Here is a 23,556-nt window from a genome sequence, read left to right on the forward strand (position 1 = left end):
CGAGCGGAGGGAGAAGGAGACTGGGGATAGGGATGGGGGGTGGGGAGGGCATGGGGGTGGGGAGGTCGGCTGGGTCCTTCAGCACAGCCTCCTGGCTACCGAAGCGTTGGGTTTCCTCCCTCTGCCCTGCTTTCTGAGAGCTCAGAGCTCGGAGGAGGGTGGGCCACGGAGCCTGGACTGCGGTCGGGCTGCTGCTGTTTGTTTGCTCGCCTCTTAAGGGCGAAACTCGACCGGGAGCCTCCGATCTGAGCTCAGAGCTGGCTTTTTTGGAACTTCCAACCTAGGCTTTTTAAACATAGACACTGAGAATAGATGTGTTCATTAGCCATGCCCAGCCACAAGAGGGATTTTTGCAAGGCGGGGGCAGAGGGGGGTGGCAAAGAAAAAGAGAACTCTGGATTTTTATTTTATTTTTTTAAATGTTAGTGTTAGACTCCGCAGGAGGCGACTCAATCTTTCGGTCTCTAGGCGGAACGGCCTCTGGCCGTAGCGGGTCTACAGACTGCAGGGGTAGAGCCTCGGCCGAAAACCGGCGCTGGGCTTGGCTGGGCTGATACGAAGCGACCCTGGGTTTTCGGACTTTCAAGGTCATTGTGTAAACCTGGCCGAGCCTCCCAGCCTCGTGCGGTGGGATTCTGCGCGCGGGGTCGGAGTCTCCGGTTCTATGGCTCCTGGCTGTGCGCGCGTGATTATTCCACGCAGATCCGGCGGGGAAATTGGTTTGGAGTGGAGTGGGGGAACCCAATATAAGTGTCCGTGGTGGGGTAGGATGCTCACCACTCCCTCTACCCCAGTATAGCCAAACCCTGGCCTTCCTGGATTTGAAATGCAGCTACAGGGGCTTCTGATTTCCCCGCGCCCTTTCTCTGCCATGCCTGCGCGCCCCCTTCCCGCCGCGCCCAGGCAGATAGGGTTCTTTTTTCTCCCTCCCCTTTCGCTGTTTTGAGAGAAACCCATTGTACTCTTTTCAGTAGGCTTGGGGCCCCTCTGTTTTTTTTTTTTTTTTAAGTGGGGGCGGGGTGGGCATTTCTTCCCTCAGGGGCTGGGAGGGAGCCCCGTGGGCTGGTGCTTTATTAAGCTTGGGAGTTTTCCGCCGCCTTCCTCCATTTGCACTTTTCCCTCTAATGGTTTTTTACCGGAGTAGGCGCTGCTTCTGAGCTCCAGGTTAGCTATAAAATATTACAAAGTGTGCATTTAAATGCACAACATGCAGGCAGCTCTCCCATTAGTGGAATTAATTTGAATAGATGGCGTTATATTTTTTGGGGGGGAGGAAGACGCCACCCCTCCTCCCCCCAAAAAGATCGCCCATGAAGAAATGTTCAAAGTGTTTGAGGCAGTGTCCCAGACCCCAAATAAAAATTTATAGGATGAGGAGAGATTTTTTTTTTAATTAAGGGAGGCGGGGGTGGTGGAAGGAACCGAATTACATCATCCCTTAAAAGACTGCAGAGCAGTTTGTTCATCAGATTAAAAAATAATGCACGCGAGAGTGGGGGAAAGGGGGAGGGAAGAGTAAGGTGGAGCTCAGAGTTGGTGGGGGTGGGAGTGGGGGTTAAAAGGGGGAAAGAAGCATGTTCGGCTTTGCTGAAGTTTTGAAAAGGATTGAATTGTAGTCTGAGAGATGGAAAGCGGCGGAGTGAAGGGGGGAATGGAGGGGGGGGGCGGTGTGGAATCGAGTGTTGCAAGGAGGAGCTAGCCGCGCCATGTAGAGACTCCAGGCATGGATAGACTCCTGAGGGTTGGGGGGGGGGGGGAGCGGTAGAGGGAGGACGGCTTAAAAGGACATTTCTGCTCATATGGTGTGTATTAACTAGCGTCTTTCTAGTTGTAAAGAATAATTTAAAGCTTTTTGGGTTTTGTTTTGCATTGACAAATGAACATCTGGGCTGAATGCTGCCCTAGCTTTATCAGAGAACTTTCCTCCCAGAACATTGATTGCCACTGTGGCACTAACGGCTTTAACGGCTTTTCCCCACCCTCGGGCCCTAACCATCCTCATTTGAATAGGTTTGCAGTTATATTAACCTTTCAATATAAATGCTCCTTTCTCCTTTTTTTTTTTTTAAAGCTGCAAATTATTTCAACTCCATCTCTCACACTTTTCCTGAGGCTTTTGATTGTCTCTAAGTCTCCCCCAACTCCAAATGTGAAAGAGGAGTGGATGATGGTAGAATGGCACTCTTCCTCCCCTCCCCCCACCCCTTTTTACATTCCTTCAAGTGCGGTTTAAAAAATGATGGTTTTGGGATATCTTTGGAGGCTGCTGCTTGGCTGGGAGTTGGTGGGTAATGGAGATGAATTTTATCTGGTTGGTGTCCAGCCCAACAGTTCACAAACATTTTTGTGAATTTCAGAGGAGCATAAACACAGACTCTCAAAACAAACAGGCTGAAAAAAATCCCCATGTCCCCACCAAAGCCTTTCTCTGGCCAAATAAATAAAACCACAAGAGTTGGAACCCCTTGTCTGAGGGCTGGGGGAGGGACAGTTGTTTTTACACAAGTTTTCCTTCACATCTGGAGATTCCCCAAAGGCTGTAAACTCTGGAGGATTGAAGTGCCGAGTTCCTTTGGCATTCTTGGGAGTCCAAAATGCAGGCATCAGCAGTTTCTCTGCCTTGGCAGGAAGGTTGAAATCCAGCATAAATACTGCACCGTTGAGAGGTTTGCTGTACCTTGCAATGCTTATCAGAGGACAACATCATTATATAAAGGACCATCACTTTCCCCCAAAGAATTGAACAGCTCTGCACTCCTTCTTCTAGGAGCAAACTTCCACGTGGACAGAAGGGTGAAATTAACAAGACCAGGAGCCTATTGAGTTAGGGGATTCATGTTTTCTAGGCTGATGGATGGATAGTTTTCCATTTAACCCAATCCCATTGTAAGATCCTGCCAAGCATGTCTACTAGGGTTGCCTGGATGTCTGCAGGAGAGACTTAAATACTGCTATTACTCAACCTGGATTGCAAGGAGAGTTGAGATTCTTTTATTAATAATGATTAAGTTATACTTTACATTTATAAGGTGCTTGCATAATATTTTAGACTTTTCAAAGAGCTTTCACATTATTCATTTTACTCTTATACCTGGATGAAGGTAAACCAAGCCCATAGTTGTAGCCCCAATTTTTGTAATTAAGTTTTATTTTAAGGGCCATATATTTTCCCTCCCATCTTTCTATCAGCCCCCTCCCTCTTGAGAAAGCAAGAAAAACAAAACCAGTTACAAATATGTGTATGTATGTATGTATATATATATGTGTGTGTGTGTGTGTGTGTATGTAATATATACAAATATATAAATTCTCATATTTATCATGTCCAAATATATAGATATATGGGTGTATATATAGATAGATATACTTAATCTATCCTTTGGAGGTAGGCAGCAAGTTCACCATAAATCCTTTGGAATTGTGAGTTGGCCACTGGTCAAAGTTCCTAACTCTTTCAAAGTATAATATCTTTATTTACACATACATAGTGTGTATATATAGTAAGACTTCTTATTCAGTCAATTTCTAATTGATGGTCATCCCCTTGTTTTCCAATTCTTTGCCATCACAAAAAGTGCTACAAATATGTTTGCATATATGGGTAGGCCTTTTTTCCTTTTTCTTTGATCTCTCTAAAGTTTAGACTTAGTAATATCATTGGATTAAAAGGTATGTACAATTTAATAGTTTTGGCATCGTAGTTCCAAATTTTAGCCCCATTTTATAGAGGAGAAAAGGGAAACATACAGAGATTCTATCCTATAATGGGATTGAGACCCGAAGTTCTTATCTCCCACCCCCAAACCAGCTTTCTTCATCATCTCCTTTTAGCAGGAGACCCGAAAGACCTTAGCACTGAAGTCATGTTTCCTTTCCCTAACATGTCAGTATGAAGAGACAGGGAGGCCCAGAGCGGGAGAGCTGCCGATTTCTAAGTAGTGTAAGCAAATCTTGATTTCTGAGTAGTGTAAGCAAATCGTGTCTCAGCAGCAAGACAGTTCCAAAGTGCTGATGAAGCCAGTTCCCAATCCCCTAAGCTACTGCAGTACTACTCCCTAAATTCCTGTCTCATTCAGGACTGGACACTCCACAAAAGGACTCCCTTGTTCGGAATTTTTAAAGGCAAAACAGGCTATTTTCAAGGCAATTTTCTTTTGCTCTTAAGGAAATATATTCCTGATTTTTGCTTTATTTATGCAAAATCTAGGGAATATAGAATCCTGTGCAAAAGAAGATAAATCTTCCCCTTCCCAATAGTATTTTATTTTTCCAAACACATGTAAAGATAGTTTTCAACATTTGTTTTTGTAAAACCTTGTGTTTCAATTTTTTTCCCCTTCCTCCCTTCCTTCCCCTTTCTCCAAGGACAGCAAGCAATTTGATATAGGTTAAACATGTGAAATCAAAAGGGAAAATCTTAACAAAAGTGAAAAGGTAGAAATAGCAAGTTCCTCCTGATTTTGAAGAAATCCAATGAACAGATCTTTTAGAAATCTCTTAATTTCAGAACATCTAGGTGACAAACCATGGAGAGAATGCCAGGACTGGAGTCAGGGAGGGCTGAGTTCAAATTTGACCTCAGATGCTTATTAGCAGTTTTTTAAACCCTATTTGCCTCAATTTCCTCATTTGCAAAATGGGTTTAATACAAGCATTATCCTCCAGGGTTCTTGCGAAGATCAAATGAGATAATTGAAAAGGGTTTAGCACAGTATCTGGGACATAGTAAGCCCTATAGATCTTGTTATTATCAATTGATTTGTAATGTTATACTATTTTAAAATGAGAGGTAAAGAAAAATTTCATTGCCTCCTAGGAAATTATATTTCAGATCACTCAATCTTGGGTTCCTTCTGCTACTCATGTTTAGGACAGGGGACAGGAGAGTTCATGGACAGATTGGGGGGCAGAGTTATGAACTTAGATGAGATAAAAATTACATCTTATTTACACTAACTTTTGTTTTCTTTGTAATTTTTTCTTTCTTTGTATTTGGTTTCCTATATATTTTATGTAATTTAAAATATCCTGAGAAGCCTCCATCACCTCCCCCTCACTGTCAAAAGGGACCATGATAGGTTAGGAACTCCTGCATTAGAATGTTTAATGTGAAACTAGCCAAGGACCAAAGAGAAAACTTGTAGTCCACAGAATATGTAAAGCACTTGTCCCTTGAATTAAAGATAATGGAATTGTAGTTTTAAAGGCTGAAAGAAACTTAAGAAATAATCTCCAGAGAAAAATTAAGTAACTTGCCCAATAGGTTCAGGTGGCAGACTTCTATCTCTAGACACAAGACCTTTTCTACTGTATTATATTAGGCCAGTGCCTTCCTCCCAGATTTAGTTGCATTCTGGGACTTCTATTATCTGATCTATACAAATTACCACCTGACTGAGCTTATAACACAAGCAGACCCTCAAGGGAAGGACTTAACTCAGCCTACAGCCTAGGGACCTAGGGCAAGAAGGATCCACACTATGGGTATTGTTTTCAAGGTAACTCAACAAATATTAAGTACTCATTAAATGCCAAGGTACTGTGTGGGACTGAAAATTTAATTTAAAAATATGAAGTAGTCTGCATTCAGAAAACTTATTGGAACTGCGGTGGAGATACACTATACATGTACAGATAAATAGTATATAGAAAGGTTAATACAAAGCAGTTAGGAGTGTAAAAACAGCTGGGATAGGGCTTAGGAAAGTTTCCATGTAGGAGGAGGCCAAGTTTTGAAGGGGAGATGGATATTCCAAAAGGTGTCAGTGATGGGGTATTGGTTTCAGGCTCTTTGGGACAGCCTGCGCAAATGCCCCAAGAAGGAGTGTTCTGTCACTGATTCCAAAAGTTGGAAGGAGCCCCCAGTGATATTAAACAGCTCCAGGAAATGTCTGAAGATGGAAAGTATCAGGCTTTAGAACCAGTCTGCCTCAGTTGCTAATCAGGACTGTTTGCCAGGCCTTTTCCTGATCTCCTTCTGCCTTCTCTGGTGACTCTCCTAGATAAGGAGCAGAGGGGCCCCGATAAGGGGTTGATTAACCTGTTGCCCTTCCGCAGCCCCAATTGTACCTACAGTTACAGTTCTGAAACACTGGTAGTCATCTCAGATGCTGTGGTCAAGTTACACCAGCTTTCCTCCTTTGAAACATTAATTTATCAAGCCCTTTCTGGAGGCTAATTTTAGCCAATGTATAATGCTCAGTTCCAGGCTTTTTTTTGTTGTTGTTGCTACAGGCAGCTGCCAGTCTCCTAAGGGAGAATGTAATGAGATAGGGCCACATAAAATGGAGGAAAGATAACCTTCAAATTGGCCACTCTAGAAGCCCACTTTTGCTTTCGAATGGAGAAGAAACTGTTGATTTTCTGGGCTTTTTATTCATTTTCTGCTTCTAACTATGAATGCTGAGGCCTTCTGGGTGGGGTGGGGGCGTTCTGTTTCTTACTGCTTCAATCATAAATCTCCTCAGATCCAGGAACTTAGGAAGGGTATTTGTTTTATACAGAATACCTCCTCCTTCCCACTGCCTATTGGTGCCTCTGTTTATCAGTACTGCTTCAGCCTTTCCGAAGAGGGAAAGACAAAAACAAAAACAACGTCCCTGATATTTCCCTCCAAGATAAGGAGATAAGAAACCAGTTATTAAGCAGAAAACTGTTGGGAACCTCACCAACAAGGAAATGGTGTTTGGTACATAGTAGGTACCTAATAAATGCTTGTTGGTTGGTTCTTTTTCAAACAACTTCTTTCATGTTTCATTTTAGGTGTTCACTTTAGAGTCATAGATCTTAGATGCCATGAGAATGTAAATTCCTTAAAGTCAGGGAATGTTTCTTTGTATCTCCATCAATAATACATACCCACAGAAGTTCATCCCTAAAGAAGAAAAAAAAATGTACTTTCTCTTTATTTTAGAGATGGATGACTGGGTGATACATTGGCTAGATTGGATGGGCATTTTATTTTTTGTTATAAGAGGTGGCTATCTGGAAAGATGAGGGAAGGAGAGGCACATATTTGAAAATGAAATTGATGTCAAAAGAAGTATATCTGGAAATTTTTAAGATAAAATGTTTGTTGAATTGAAAGGAACTTTATTCACTCAAAGTCATGCTTAAAAACACATTGCTGTTACTGTATAGAATATTCTCTTGATTTTGTTCATTTTGCTCCTCATTATTTCATACAAGTCTTTTGACTATTATAAATACCCAAATTATCTGTAAAGGATATATGAAGAAAGATGCTATCTGCTTCCAAAGAAAGAGCTGATAAATGTATGTATAGGATGATTTTGTGTGTATGTGTGTGTGTGTGTGTGTGTGCGCGTGTATGTATGTGTATATATGTGTGTGTATATATATATATATATATATATATATATATATATAGTGTGCAATTGTGTCTAATGGTAATCATCTCTAGGAAGGGGGAAGGGAATTAAAGAAAGATATGTACATGGTAATTTTGTTGTTTATTTCAAAGGAATAGCAAGGTGTGCATAGCAGATTTGCAGGTTCAGGTGCAATCATTTTTTAATTGCACTATGTTATGGAAATGTGTGTTTTATTTTATACATTTTTTTTAAAAAGCATTAAAAGGGACCGCATAGTGTCTCTAACTGCCAGCAAGGAATTCTTGCTCCCATTTGATAGATGAGGCAACTGACACTGAAGAATGTAAGGAACCTTGCCTTAAATCACACAGCTAGGAAATGGGAGATAGGAGAGATGGGAACCCAGGACTTCTGCCTCCTAGTGCCATATATTCTTTTTACTATAGCTATTACCTGACCCTTCTTTGTGTAGCCTTTTTTTTTTTTTAAAATTTAGAGTTGGCATCTGAGGCACTAATTGTAGCTTTTTAATCACACTGTCTCCTGAGACTGTACTTCAGGAAAACATGGTTATCTTTGTCTTACCTTCATTAAGGTAAGCCTGGTTCATTTCAGAATGAGGTTCTAGGGCATGGTGATAGCTTTCCCTTATTCCAGATTCCATAGGAATGGTGTTGGCCATAATTGCCTCCCTGGAATATGTGAATGTACACATGCATATGACATATACACGCAGCTATGTATACACATTTATGTGTGTATTAAAATTGTCCCATCTACAGTAAGATACTGAGGCAGAGATCTGAGCCAATGGCACTTTTTTAGTGGGTCCGTGGGCCTTTCTAATGAAGTAGACCTCAGATCTTCCTCATGATCTGAGAAGCCACTTCTTCCAGGATTCTGTTTTTGTGGTATGATACTCAAATATGTAAAAGAAGCCTGGTGAAATATAGAATCTCATTGGTTGACAGGCCTTGCTCTTGAGGGCCAAGAAAAACATATTAACATGGGGGGAAGGTATTCACAGATTGGGGGAAGCATGGGGGCATCTCCACTGACTAAGTGGTCATAAGATGATCACCTGCTTGTGTTGGACAAGAGAAATTGGTCTGGAGGTTCAAAAATAAGTTGGAGGACTTTCCATATGGTTGAGTCACCTCCACCACATTGGGCTTGGTCACCATGACAAGGAAAAACAAGGGTGGAGGGCCTTTAGTTAGCTTCCTATGATTAAGCAAGTGAAGGAATCTGCAGCTCACAGCTCTGGGGCAAATATACTGAACTTATAATCACCACCCCTATAAAATTGTATCAAATTGATTAGTATTACTTTCTAAAACTATAGATTGCAGAGCATTAAATAGTAAAAGCACAAGTCCAGTCAAAAATGAGGTCCTGAATTATTATTAGAGATGAAAAGGCTTTGGAGATAAGCTCCTATTTTCTCTCTTTAAAAAAACAAACAAAAAACCACCACAAATTTTTGATAACTTTTGTTTTAGCATTGCCTAAATTTCTCCTTGCATCCTTTCCTATTACAAATAATTTAGAAGAAGAAAAAGTGGAAGAGAAAAAAAAATTCCATGAAATCTATGAACATATGGAAGAAATTTGACAATGTATCCAATGTTCCATACCTGTGGACTTCCCATCTCAGCAAGAGAGTAGTGCCCGCCTCCTACTCCCTTTTAAAATTAAAGAGCTTTCAGGTCTAGTGTAGGATTTCTCCAAGATTAAACAGCTAGTCAGAGGCAGATTTGGGGCCTAAATCTAGGTTTTTTAGGAAATATCACTAGGAAGACTAGTGATATTCCCATGAATAGAGTGTAAACTTTTTGAAGGCAGCATCTGATACACAGAAGGCACTTCATGTGGGTTGATTTAAGAATAAAGCATTTTATTTGGTAGAGTGATGTCCCAAATAGAGATGTAAAATCTCCAAAACGCTCCCATTTCTCCTTAAAGTCTTTTCCAGGGATTGAAAACCTCTGAAATATGTGCCAGGTGGTATCAATCTGGTGGCCTGTCAGAAAGAGAAGAAGCTTGTGGCTCCTCCCACCTATTTGTTTGTTGCCATATTCAAGCCTCTTTAGGGAATGAGATTTACAGGCAGAGTATCACAGGAGAGTATCAAAGTGAGTCTCGGGAGACGCAGACCTGCCAAGTGCCCATTCAGAAAAGCTGGCAAAGGTGTAAGGTGGCACCCACTAGACAGGAGGATTGGAGCCAAATTGGAGTGCTCACACCAGCCCTGGATCTGTGACACAACCGCTAACCAGAGTGGGGTCCTTTTGTACTGTTGGGGGCTCAGTGGGGAGCAGTGGTCAAGGGCCAGGGCGAGTGGATTTTCCATTAGAGCTGGAATGAATGCCCTGGGAGACTTGTCAGCTCCTCTGGCTCCATAGATTGCTTTCTATGGTTATTCTTGTCCCTTAGACTTTTGTAGCTACCTTTTCATGTTAGGTCGGGCCACAGCAGAAGAATGGGCTGTGGAGGGGAGGGAAGAACACCCGAATTCAGATAGCCGAGAAGAGCTGTGCTGGCTGACCATTGATAAGCTTTTTAAACTTAACAGCACCACCTGTTATAGGTAGCAATGCTTCTGCCCCAATTGCCCATCTCCAGCTTGTCCTATGTGGTACCAGATAAGCCCAAAAGAAAGGGAAAGCTGTCCAGATGGCATATGATGTTCTAATGGGAACACACTAGATCTCCACTGCCTTCCTTTCTACCCCACTATCTAATTTATTGTGTCAGGGAAATAAAGATAGGAAATGGAGAAATCAAGAATATAAGAGCCTGACATAGCAAAGGATTTAGGAAAAAAGATTTAGGTGTCAGCAGAGCAAGTTAGTCAAGAAAGGGACCCAGATCTGTATCCCAAAGAGATCCTAAAAGAGGAAAAGGATCCACATGTACAAAAATGTTTGGAACAGCCCTTTTTGTAGTGGTAAGGAACTGGAAATTGAGTGGACACCCATCAGTTGGGGAATGGCTGATTAAGTTATAGTATATAAATGATGAGCAAGCTGATTTTAGAAAAGCCTGGAAAGACCTACATAAATTGGTGCTGAGTGAGGTGAGCAGAACCAAGAGTACACAGTGATAAAAAGTGTATGTGATGATCAACTGTGATGGACTTGGCTCTTTTCGGCGATTCTTGACTCAAGGCAGTTCCAATGGACTTGGGATGGAAAATGCCATCCACATCCAGAGAGAGAACTATAGAGATTGAATGTGGATCAAAGCCTAATATTGTCACCTTCATTGTTGTTTGTTTGCTTGTTTTTTTTTTTTTTTTCTTTCTCATGGTCGTTTCCTTTTTAATCTGATTTTTCTTGTATGATATGAAAAATCTGGAAATATCGTTAAAAGAATCATACATATTTGACTTACATCAGATTGCTTGCTGTCTTGGGGAGCATGGAGGAAAGGAGAAAAATTTGTGGAAAAGTGAATGTTAAAAACTAGATATATATTTGGAAAAACAAATTTTTTTTTAAAAAAAGAAGAGGGCCCAAAGTGAGAGCAGGCAGGGGTCTAGATACCAGAGCAACCAATTAGATACTGAGGTCTCTGTGCATGTTAAAAGCCAAGACACATGACAAGGCAGTCTGTGAGTCAAAAGAAGTTTAATGGTCTGGTAAGTGGGGGTAGGAGTGAGTACAGTTAGGCCAGGTGAGAAGATCTAACTAGATCTCAGTGGTCATGATAGACAAGGGTGTGAAAGACAGCAAGTCAGGCAGACCAAGACAGTGACTATCAATTGGGATAATAATAATAACTAGCATTAATATAGTGCTATCTTATAGCACTATAAGTGCTATAGGTATTTTGCATATATGATTTTCATTTGCTATTTCACACGGCTGTGTAAAGGAGATGCTATTATTATCCTCATTTCACAGCAAAGGTGGAAGATGGTACCCACTAGAGGAAATGGTGGCTGAGAAAGGTAAAGTGTTTTGCCCAGGGTCACACAGGTAGTATCCAAATCTGAATTTTAACTCAGGTCTTCTTTCCAAGTCCAGCACTCCACTCTCATGGAACCATCTAGCAGAATGCTTATGTATGTATATGTGTGGAGGAGGAGGAGAGAGAGAGAGAGAGAGAGAGAGAGAGAGAGAGGAGAGAGAGAGAGAGAGAGAGAGAGAGAGAGAGAGAGAGAGAGAGAGAGACAGAGAGAGAGAGAGTGAGAGACAGAGACACACATACACACACACACACACACACACAGAGACACAGACAGAGAGAGACAGAGACAGAGACAGAGTGAGAGAAACAGAGAGAGAGAAACAGAGAGAGAGACAGAGAGACAGAGAGACAGAGACAGAGAGACAGAGAGATAGAGACAGTGAGACAGAGACAGAGAGAGACAGAGTAAGACAGAGAGATAGAGAAAAAAAGAGAGAGACAGAGAGACAGAGAGAGAGACAGAGTGAGACAGAGACAGAGAGACAGAGACAGAGATAGAGTAAGACAGAGAGATAGAGAGACAGAGAATTTGATTTTAAGGATAGGATGTACTTACTGGAGAAGTCCATTCTGTCTATCGGTATAGGTAGGAAGTAGTCCCAGTGTAGAAGGTGACTCTGAGCCTACAAATGTATGTGGAAAGTTAGTGTGTTTAAATGAAGAGACCAGTGACACCAGATAGGATCCTGATGAGCAATGAATATAAAAAGTGAAAGTGATGTTATAATGACCAAGCTTAGTCCTAGAGAACACTTGGGGGGGGGGGAATGAAGGCAGTGGGGGGGAGGGAGGAGCTATGGGGGTGCTGGTCACTGGAACCATGGGACTTGGTGGGTGTATGAGCTGGTTTCACTGAGTACTTTGTGTCTTTGTATTATTTGTTGCAAGAGATAATTGGCTGAGTGGGGAAGAGGGGAAGGATATATTTGAAAATGATGGTGATATAAAACCAAAAGATATCAATAAAAAATATTTTTAAAGATTTGGACACTGGGGCAGTTAGGTGGCACAGTAGATAGTGCACTGGTCTGGATTCAGGAAGACCTGAGTTCAAATGTGGCCTGGATACTTATTAGCTGTGTGACTCTGTGCAAGTCACTTAACCCTGATTAAAGAATAAATAAATAAAATATACCTTCCCCAGATTTATACATTTGGACCCTATCTATTCAGGACTGTTCTGATCATTCAGATGAGAATAAAGTTTACTTTTATATTAGAATTTAAAAAATAACTTGCTGAGTAAATGGAAACATGATTTCAAGGGAGAAACTGTTTAAATTCTGAATATATAGTTTATTCTACTAAGAATAAACTTATCAAGCATTTAAGAAATGCTTTTCAAACACAATGGAAATTCTCAAATTCTACATGTTGAAGGGGCTCTACTAAGCAACACTTCATGAGTTCATTTTCCTTCCTGTGTGTACTTGAAGGTAACCAAGCTGCATTTCTTTAAAAAAATATTTCAGAATCTAGACTTTCAGCGGCCTCTCCTCATATCTGAAATTAGTGAGCTTTTTACACTACAAGTAGGAATAGAGACAAAGGGAGGAGATGAGAGGAATGGGGGAGGGGAGGAAAGAACATAAGGGTTGTCAAAGGCAAAAGAGAAAAGATTGAATTGGTTGGTTCTCCTTGGGACTGCTGATCTTCCCTGTAGTTTTCTTTGGGAAAAGATGGGGATACACCTGGCAGAGGCCATCCTGCCATCTAACAGTAGGTATCAAACAGAACCAGGTGATGGAAAGACCTCTTCTTGGGGACTGTTAGGTGGGATTACTTGGAGGAGTTATTAATAGACTATTCGAGTACTTTACTATCTGTAGTGGAGGCCTGTGGCAGCTGCTTTCCCCCCACCCCCATTAAAGGCTTAAAAGCACTGTGAACCAAGATCAATAAACCCATGTAGAACCAGAGCAGTTAAGGGTACTTGGCCATTTTATTTCTCCTACAAACCCTCAGCCTTCTGTTTGACAGGCTGCAATGTAAGGAAAAGGATTTGTCCAGTTCTAACCTGTGGTCTCCACAGATCCGCTGGCAAGACCTCAGATGGCAATTTCCTTTCCTTTTCATTGCAGAGAGCATTGGGTTCACTTTGGGGTGGACCAGGGGGACCAGTGGGGGAGGCTAATAGGGCCCTTGGCAATGGCAGCAGGTACTCAGACTTCTTCTCTGTGCATTCACCTGCTGTTGCTAAATTTTCTTCATCCTTGGCCCCTGCACGGATTGGGGGCCAGAGCTGTCTAGTACCAGCTGTAGATAAACTGCTAGAAGGTGAAATGTGTCTGCTGAATCAACCACTTTGGGATAGCATTTGTTTAAAAAAAAATTCCTGTGTTTCTTGGAATGAAGAATCAATGGCTGTGGATATAGGATTTACAGACCCAAACATTCCTTGGACCTACAATATGCATCTATCTTTATATCCCTATACATAAAGCCTTGTTCAGTCCTTTTTACAGCAGGCAGTTAATAAATGCTTTTTTTGTACTGAATTTAATTCCTATAATATATCCATACTAAACAGCCTGGAAGAATTACTATGATGCGAACAATCCTGAGCCTTAGTTTTTAAGAGAATTGAGAAGTAAAATGAATTTGGAAAAATAGCTTAGAATCTATTCCCTAACAAACAAATGAATGTCTCTAAATTGAGGAAGAATTATGTATCCAAAATCCAAACCTGTCACTAAGATGGATCAATAAAAATTTTTTTTAAATGAGCTGATACAATTAGAATTTGAAATGCTTGACAATTTCCCTCTCATGTAATAATATTTTTTTCCGATTACATATAAAGACAGTTTTCAGCATTCATTTTTGTAAAATTTTGTTTCAAATTTTTTTTCTCCCTCTCCTAACCCTCCTTCTCCCCAAGACAGCAAACAATCTGATATAGGTTATACATATACAATCATGTTAAATATATTTTCATATTAGTTATGTTGTAAAAGAAAAATCAGAATTAAAAAAATACAAATACAAACTAAAAGACAGACAAAAAAGAAAAAACAGATATAAAGGGAAAACCACAAAAAAGTAAAAAAAGAAAAAGAGCAAGTAAAACTATTATACTTCTACCTGCATTCATTTTCCATAGCTCTTTCTCTGGATGTGGATGGCATTTTCCATCCCAAATCTATTGAAATTGTCTCAGATCTCTTTATTGCTCAGAAGAGCTAAATCTGTCATAATTGATCATCACAGACTGCTACTGTAGCAATGTACAATGTTCTCCTGGTTCTGCTCACGTCACTCAGCATCAGTTCATGTAAGTCTTTCCAGGCTTTTCTGAAATCAGCCTGTTCATCATTTCTTATAGAACCAATAGTATTCCATTATATTCATTACCACAATGTGTTTAGGCATTCCCCGACTGAAGGACATTCGTTCCATTTCCAATTCCTTGCCACCACAAAAAGCTACTACAAACATTATTTTTATGCTGGACAATTTTTTAAAATTCAGATTAACAAAAAATATTTAAGTGATATTTTGATTTACCTATTTCTTCTGTTTTATCTTAATTCAAAGTTATATAAAATGGACTGTGTGGAAGGTATACATAAACTTGAACATTTTAGCAGTGATGATTCCTGTCAAGAAAAGAGGACCATGGCTTCCATTACACTGAGTAAGGCTGCTGTGGTTGGTTTATGAAAATAAATGGAAATGAAGGCAGGGATGGCAGCATTGTGAGCTGCACCACTTGGGGAATGCACCCACATTGATGAGATCACACACCTATTACTGAATAATAAGTACTGAAAAATTAAGTGGTGCTGGGAAAGGAGAGGTACATGAGGTTAAAGTGTAATACCTGTAGTCATATGCTAGGTCATATCCCAGAACAAGGTTTGGAAGAGACCATTAGAACCACAGCCAAAAAGAGAAAGCTCCGACTGACCCTTTTTCTGTAATGTGCTACTTCCTCAATCATTTAATTCAAACAAGCTTTTTTTTTTAAAAAAATTAAATTTCTATTAATATTTTGTAAATTACCTAAATTTCCCCTTGTCATAATAAACTATTTGCTTATGTCATTCTGGCCTCCTTTTCAATAAACTCCAATGGCTCTCTCTTACTTCCAGGATCAAATACAAAATCTTCTATTTGTTGTTCAAAGCCCTTTAAAACCTATTCACCCCTGCTCCACCTTCCCAGTCTTATATCTTACATTTCCCCTCCAACCCAATGTACTTTAGCCTCTTGTTCTCAGAACAAAACACTTCATCTCTGGACTCTTGGCACTTCCCCTGGTTGATCCCCTTGCTTGGAATGCTCTCCCTCCTCACGTCTGCCTCTGATCTTCTCTGGCTTCCCTCAGGTCCCAGATAAAATCCCACCTTTTACAGGAAGGTTTTTCCCAATGGCCCTTAATTCTAGTGCCTTCGGGCAGTTAGATGGCACAGTGGATAGACTGAGCCTGGAGTCAGGAAAACTCATCTTCCTGAGATCAGATCCAGCCTTGGACATTTATTCACTGTGTAACCTTAAGCAAGTCATTTTACCCTTTTTGCCTCAGTTTCCTCATCTGTAAAATGAGCTGAGAAGGAAATAGCAGCATTTGTGCCAAGGAAACCCCAAAAAGGATCACAAAGAATCAGACTACTAAAAAATATGACAATTCTAAGGCCTTCCTTCTGTTGATTCTCTAACCTGTATGTGTGTATATATATAGCTTGTATGTTGTGATAGAATATGAGTCTTTCTTTGTATCTCTAGCATTTAACTCATAGTAGGCACTTCTTCAATGTTTATTGATTGACTAACGTTTATACAGAATTTCTAAATCTGCAATGCACTTTATGACCTGATTTTAGCTTCACAACAACTTTGGGAGGTACATAACATTATTATCCCCAGTTTACAGATGAGGAAACGAATTTAGAAAGTGGTTAAGTGATTTGCCCAGCATCACATAGCTAGTGTCTGAGATCATATTTGAACTCATCTAAAAATAGATTCAATTTTCCTAATATGTAGATCCCTCATCCTTATATAAGCATAGGAGGTGTTTTCTCATTTTTCTTCTTTGGAACCATCAACATATTTCTCTATTGCCTCTAGGCACTTTTACTTAGAATTCCCAGTCTTCAAAACACAGCTGAAATATGCCTTTTTCATAAGATTTTTCCTGATATAGTTAGTTATTAGTGCTATCTCCTTTTTGAAATGTACACAGAAACACATATATGTATGTGTGTATACATTTACATACGTAGGTACTTTGTCTTTACTTAGTGCAGGCTATGATGCATCTTTCCACTAGAATGTAAGCCTCCTGAGGGTAGGAATTGTTTCATTTTTGTCTTTTTAACCCTACATAGTTCCTGGCATATAAGAAATGCCTAACAGGATTGTTAGATTGAATTGAATTGAGGAAACCCATCCATCTGACTCCAAAGAAATGAATAATGAAAGTCTAGCATCTCTGTGATATTTCCACCCCAAAAGATACAGAAGTTGACCTTTAAGGGTCACTCACCTAGAAATTGTCAGTACTTGATCCAATGTTCATTAAAATGTCATTTTAAAAAGGTAAATTCATGATAGAAACTTTTCCAGATAATTATATATTTTCCCCCTACATTCTGACAGCATGTAAGCTCCTTGAGAGCACAGACTGTTTTGTTTTTGTCTTTGTATTTCCAGGAGCCTGACACCTATTTATTGATTGATCATCTATGGGTGTATAGCAATAATTTTCAAGCATCTGTCTCTAATGTTTCACTATATCTCAGGGAGGAATTTACCTTTCTGAACTCTTGGTCCAATAGTTCACCAGCCTTAGCAGGGGCCACTGAGTGGGAAAGACTTTGAAATACAGACCTAGAAACATATTTCTGTTTTTTGCCTAAACATCAGCCTTTGACAAAGCCAAAAAATCCTAAAAAGGTTGTCATCAGGGAATGAATTTTGGCAGTCACAACCATTTAAGATAGCCATTCAATAAGGCATGAAGGCCTTTCCATCTGGATAGGAAGAGGAGAGTTTGGAGCCTAGATTTTACTTATTTAGGAGAAATCACGGTCTTCTTTATTGAAGTATTTTCCAAACACCATCATTTCTACTGATCTGCCACCTCATTATGTTTCTTTAAAAAAAATAATTTACTAAGCATTTACTTATGTGACAGGCATTGCTTTAAGCACATGGGATTCAAATACAAAAATAAGACTTTCTGCCCTCAAGCAATTTACATTCCTTTAAAAAGTTTTATTGCTACATTGTTTTTAATATTATTTTTTTCACCCTTCTCTCCTCTTTTTTCTTCTTCCATTTCTCTTTCTTTCCTTCTTCATCTCCTTTCTCCCTCTATCCTTTCCTCCTTCCCCCTCTTTCCCTCTCTCCCTCTCTCCTTTCCCCCTTTTCTCCCTTCCTTCCTTCCTTTCTTCCTTCTTCCCTCCTTTCTTCTCTTTCCTTCTTTCCTTCCTTCTTTCCTTCCTTTTCTTCCTTCCTTCTTTCCTTCTTCCTTCCTTCTTCCTTCCTTCCTTCCTTCCTTCCTTCCTTCCTTCCTTCCTTCCTTCCTCCTCCCTCCCTCCCTCCCTCCTTTTCTTCCTTCCTTCCTTCCTCCTTCCCTCCCTCCCTCCCTTCCTTCCTCCTTCCTTCCTTCCTTCCTCCTTCCCTCCCTCCCTCCCTTCCTTCCTTCCTTCCTTCCTTCCTTCCTTCCTTCCTCCTCCTTCCTTCCTCCTTCCCTCCCTCCCTCCTTCCTTCCTTCCTTCCTTCCTTCCTCCTTCCCCCCTCCCTCCCTCCTTCCTTCCTTCCTTCCTTCCTTCCTTCCTTCCTTCCTTCCTTCCTTCCTCCTTCCCTCCCTCCTTCCTTCCTTCCTTCCTTCCTCCTCCCTCCCTCCCTCCTTCCTTCCTTCCTTCCTCCTTCCCTCCCTCCCTCCTTCCTTCCTTCCTTGCTTTCTTCCTTCCTCCTTCCCTCCCTCCCCCCTTCCTTTCCTTCCTTCCTTGCTTCCTTCCTTCCTTCCTTCCTTCCTTCCTTCCTTCCTTCCTCCTTCCTTCCTCCTCCCTTCCTTCCTTCCTTCCTCCTTCCTCCTTCCTTCCTTCCTTTCCTTCCTTCCTCCCCCCTTCCTTCCTTCCTTCCTTCTTTCCTTCCTTCCTTCCTTCCTCCTTCCCTCTCTCCCTCCCTCCTTCCTTTCCTTCCTTGCTTCCTTCCTTCCTTCTTCCTTCCCTCCCTCCTTCCTTTCCTTCCTTGCTTCCTTCCTTCCTTCCTCCTTCCCTCCCTCCTTCCTTCCTTCCTTCCTTCCTTCCTTCCTTCCTTCCTTCCTCCTTTCCTCCCTCCTTCCTTCCTTCCTTCCTTCCTCCTTCCCTCCCTCCCTCCTTCCTTCCTTCCTTCCTCCTTCCTCCCTCCCTCCTTCCTTCCTTCCTTGCTTTCTTCCTTCCTTCCTTCCTTCCTTCCTTCCTTCCTTCCTTCCTCCTTCCCTCCCTCCTTCCTTCCTTCCTTCCTTCCTCCTTCCCTCCCTCCCTCCTTCCTTCCTTCCTTCCTCCTTCCCTCCCTCCCTCCTTCCTTCCTTCCTTGCTTTCTTCCTTCCTCCTTCCCTCCCTCCCTCCTTACCTCTCTCCTTTCCTTCCTTCCTTCCTTCCTTCTCCCTTCCTTCCTTCCTCCTTCTCTCCCTCCCTCTCTCCCTTCCTTCCTTCCTCCATTCCTTCCTTCCTCCTTCCCTCCCTCCCTCTATCCCTTCCTTCCTTTCCTTCCTCCCCCCTTCCTTCCTTCCTTCCTTCCTCCTCCCTCCCTCCCTCTCTCCCTCCCTTCCTTCCTCCCTTTCTTCCTTCCTCCTTCCCTCCCTCCCTTCCTCCTTCCTTCCTTCCTCCTTCCCTCCCTCCTTCCTTCCTTCCTCCCTCCTTCCTTCCTTCCTTCCCTCCTTCCTTCCTTCCTTCCTTCCTTCCTTTCCTTCCTTCCTTCCTCCTTCATTCCCTCCCTCCCTTCCTCCCTCCCTCCCTCCCTTCCTTCCTTCCTTCCTTTCTCCCTTCCTTCCTTCCTCCTTCTCTCCCTCCCTCTCTCCCTTCCTTCCTTCCTCCATTCCTTCCTTCCTCCTTCCCTCCCTCCCTCTATCCCTTCCTTCCTTCCTTCCTTCCTCCCCCCTTCCTTCCTCCCTTCCTTCCTCCCTCCCTCCCTCCCTCCTCTCTCCCTTCCTTCCTTCCTCCATTCCTTCCTTCCTTCCTCCTTCTTCCTTCCTCCCTCCCTCTATCCCTTCCTTCCTTCCTTCCTCCCCCCTTCCTTCCTCCCTTCCTTCCTCCCTCCCTCCCTCCCTCTCTCCCTCCCTTCCTTCCTCCTTCCTTCCTTCCTCCTTCCCTCCCTCCCTTCCTCCTTCCTTCCTTCCTCCTTCCTCCCTCCTTCCTTCCTTCCTTCCTCCCTCCTTCCTTCCTTCCTTCCCCCCTTCCTTCCTCCCTTCCTTCCTTCCTTCCTTCCTTCCTCCCCCCTCCCTCCTTCCTTCCTTCCTTCCTTCCTCCTTCCTCCCTCCTTCCTTCCTTCCTTCCTCCTTCCTTCCTTCCTTCCTCTTCCTTCCCTCCCTCCTTCCTTCCCTCCTTCTTCCTTCCTCCCTCCCTTCCTCCCTCCCTCCCTCCCTTCCTTCCTTCCTTCCTTTCTCCCTTCCTTCCTTCCTCCTTCTCTCCCTCCCTCTCTCCCTTCCTTCCTTCCTCCCTTCCTTCCTCCCTCCCTCCCTCTCTCCCTTCCTTCCTTCATTCCTTCCTTCTTTCCTCCTTCCCTCCCTCCTTCCTCCCTTCCTTCCTTCCTCCTTCCCTCCCTCCTTTCCTTCCTTCCTTCCTTCCCTCCTCCTTTTTTTTTTAATTTTTTATTTAATAATTACTTTATATTGACACTCGTTTCTGTTTCAATTTTTTTTTCCCCTCCCTCCCTCCACCCCCTCCCCTAGATGGCAAGCAGTCCTTTATATGTTGGATATGTTGCAGTATATCCTAGATACAATATATGTTTGCAGAACCGAACAGTTCTCTTGTTGCTTAGCCTTCCCTCCTCCTTCCTTCCTTCCTTCCTTCCTTCCTTCCTTCCTTCCTTCCTTCCTTCCTTCCTTCCTTCCTTCCTTCCTTCTTCCTCCCTCCCTCCCTCCCTTCCTCCCTCCCTCCCTCCCTTCCTTCCTTCCTTTCTCCCTTCCTTCCTTCCTCCTTCTCTCCCTCCCTCTCTCCCTTCCTTCCTTCCTCCATTCCTTCCTTCCTCCTCCCTCCCTCCCTCTATCCCTTCCTTCCTTCCTTCCTTCCTCCCCCCTTCCTTCCTCCCTTCCTTCCTCCCTCCCTCCCTCCCTCTCCTTCCTTCCTTCATTCCTTCCTTCCTTCCTCCTTCCCTCCCTCCTTCCTTCCTTCCTTCCTTCCTCCCTTCCTTCCTTCCTCCTTCCCTCCCTCCTTTCCTCCTTCCTTCCTTCCTTCCTTCCTTTTTTCCTTCCTTCCTTCCTCTATCTCTCTGTCTCTCTCTCTTTGTCTCTCTCTCTGTTTGTCTGTCTCTCTCTCTCTCTTTCTCTCCCCCAAGACAGAACTCTGGGGATATACCTTGCAACAGAGTCAGTTTGGTATAGTAGAAGACAGTTGGATTTGGAGTTGACCCATGGTTTCAAAGGCTAGCTCTGATAGCTATGTAACCCTAGGAGAAACATTTAACTTCTCTCTGCTTCCATTTCCTTATCTGTAAAATATGGTATATCCTCTTCATTTCCAAACACATTTCTCCCTTCTCTTTCCAGTCTACCATCCCCTATTACAAAGGATTTTTTAAAAAGAAAAAATAAGCAGTTTAGTTCAGCCAACCAAGACATCAACGAAGTCTGGCAGTAGATGCAATCTTCCATTTCCCATCTCTGTGGAGATTACCTCTTAGATAGGAGGGTTTTTATACCCTCTTATCTCCCACCCCCTCCCATTAGGCACCCCTCCCACTTAGTACAGAATGTTCTCATCCCCCTGGCTGTTACTGAGTCCCCACTGTACATCCCACTAAAAAACCTACTCTCTTCTTGGCATAGTGGTCTCACCTCTCCCCACTTAAATCAACAAAAATTTATTAAGTGATTATTACATGCCTGCCACTATGCTGGGGTCTAAAGATCCAAAGACAAAAATTAAATTTTGGTAAACTCCCTCAAGGAGTTTATGTTCTATCCGAAGAGTGTAACATGTTTACAAGCGAGCATAATTCAAAGTAATTTTAGGAAGATAATTTAACAGTTGAGGGCAGGGGAAGAGGAAGGACTTATCTTAGAGGGTAGAACTTGGCGTGGGCTTTGAAGGAACTTTGAGAAGTAGAGATAGGCTGAAAATGCAAGTCTGGCCTTGCATACAGCCTGAATGTAGGATGAAATGTCCACAATAGATTGGAACCAGACTGTAGAGCTTCAAATGCCAGCCTGAGGTTTCTTCCAACCTTCTCCCTTCCACAATCAAAAGTGATTTCACAGGCTGTGTTCTATGGACTGTTCCCCCAGGGTCATGCTGTCTACCAGAAAACCCATCAACTAATCCTTGATGATGTGTTGACTGATGATAATGGTTTAAAATATAACCCTTCCCAGGTAACAAAACTGCTTTTTCACAGGACTCCTGGAGACTGTGTCTTAGTACAAAGGAGATCCTCTAATTGTAGGAATTTCAGATACCCCAGAACATCAACAGGGGAGATGTTTGAGAGGAAGTGGGGAACTCTGTGTGTCTCAGATCATAGGCTGCTGCCTACTTCAGTCAGTCATCAATCAACAAGCATTTATTAAGGTCTTACTGTGTGCCAAACACTGAGGATACAAAGAAAGGCAAAAATAGTCCCTGCTCTCAAGGAGCTCACATTCTTATGGAAAGAGATAACATAAATTTTTTAAAAATTTAAACTTTTTATTTTCAAAACACATGCATGGACAATTTTTTAACAATACCCCTTGCAAAACCTTGTGTTCCAAATTTCCCCCCTTCCCTCTATCCCCTCCCCTAGATGGCAAGTAATCCAATATATAACATGTAAATATTTAGGTACATCCAAGGTATCTCATGAAAGGAAAGACATAAGCAGAAGGGAGAGGGGCTGAGAAAGTCAGGAAGCATTCCTTTATGGGACAATCTGTGCAAAAGCATGAAGTCTCCCTCCTATTTGTCTGGATTCTCAGTCTTTTAGCTTCTTATTTCTCAGCTTCTGTTTGAAACCAAGCTTGGCTTGCTGAGCATACACCCCTCCGTACTACCCTCCCCTGGGCAGGTACAGTTAGATCACTGCCTCTGAGGTGGGTCTGCAGAGGGCCCTGCCAGTCTCCTAAGACATCACCCTTAGAACGTCATTGATCTTTGACAATGAAAGATGAATAATGACAGAAGGTATTTGTCCAGGGAGGGTCTTTTGGGATTATGGGAGCTGTCTTTATGGATATGAGGATTTTATCTGAGAGAAAAGGAATATAAAATATTGGATTTACAGCTAGGATGAACCTTAGGGACTTAATCCAATCCTTTCTTTTTATAGATATGGAAAATGAGGCTGTTAGGTAGTAAACAATAATACTGAAATTCAAACTCAGAACCTTTGACTCCTAATCCATCTCTTTCCACTCCAGCACCCTGCCTCAAAACAATACAAAACAAAATAGAATAACCATTCCCTGTTTCTCCCAGACCTCTTGTTCATTTTTTCTCTTTGGTGAGAGTGGTAGGAGCAAAGAATGGCTCTCTCTGAAGCTAGGTACCTCTCAGTGAGATGTATGTTAGAGTGATGTATGTTAGAGTCAGAACCCTCAAGTTCAGGTTGAAGTTTTGATTATTTTTTTTGGCTGTGTGACTTTGAGCATACCACTTATATTCTCAATCTCCTTATTATTATGATATTCTATAACATTATAATATATATAATATTATAATCTCCTTAATATTCCTTATCAATAAAATGGAAGTCATAATTGGAATTGCTGCAAAGTACTCTGGAAACTTTAAAGCACTATATGTATGTCAGAATAAGCAGAGGGCCTGGCACATTTTATTTTGTGATTGTAGTTCAGTCATGCCCAGCTTTCCATGGACCCATTTGGGGTTTTCTTGGAAAAGATACGGAAGTGGTTTGCCTTTTCCTACTCCAGCCCATTTTACAGATAATGAAATTGAAGCAAACGGGTTGAAGTGACTTGGAATCTTCCTGATTCCAGGCCCAGCACTCTATCCACTGTGCCATCTAACTGCCCTTTCTGGGTCCAACTATTTTTCTTTTTTAAAATTAAATTAAATTAAATTAAATTTTTATAGCTTTTTATTTACAGGTT

At 42.0% G+C, this 23,556-nt stretch overlaps 1 long non-coding RNA gene across 2 annotated transcripts in view; it reads left to right on the forward strand.

Annotated features, from left to right (window-relative positions):
- LOC127563456 (uncharacterized) overlaps positions 1-23,556 on the forward strand; it is a 70,711-nt gene that overhangs the window by 24,939 nt on the left and 22,216 nt on the right. The gene's annotated exons all lie outside the window — the stretch shown is intronic.

The sequence above is a fragment of the Antechinus flavipes genome, chromosome 1 (genome assembly GCF_016432865.1).
Source record: "Antechinus flavipes isolate AdamAnt ecotype Samford, QLD, Australia chromosome 1, AdamAnt_v2, whole genome shotgun sequence".
NCBI classification, from domain to species: domain Eukaryota; kingdom Metazoa; phylum Chordata; class Mammalia; order Dasyuromorphia; family Dasyuridae; genus Antechinus; species Antechinus flavipes.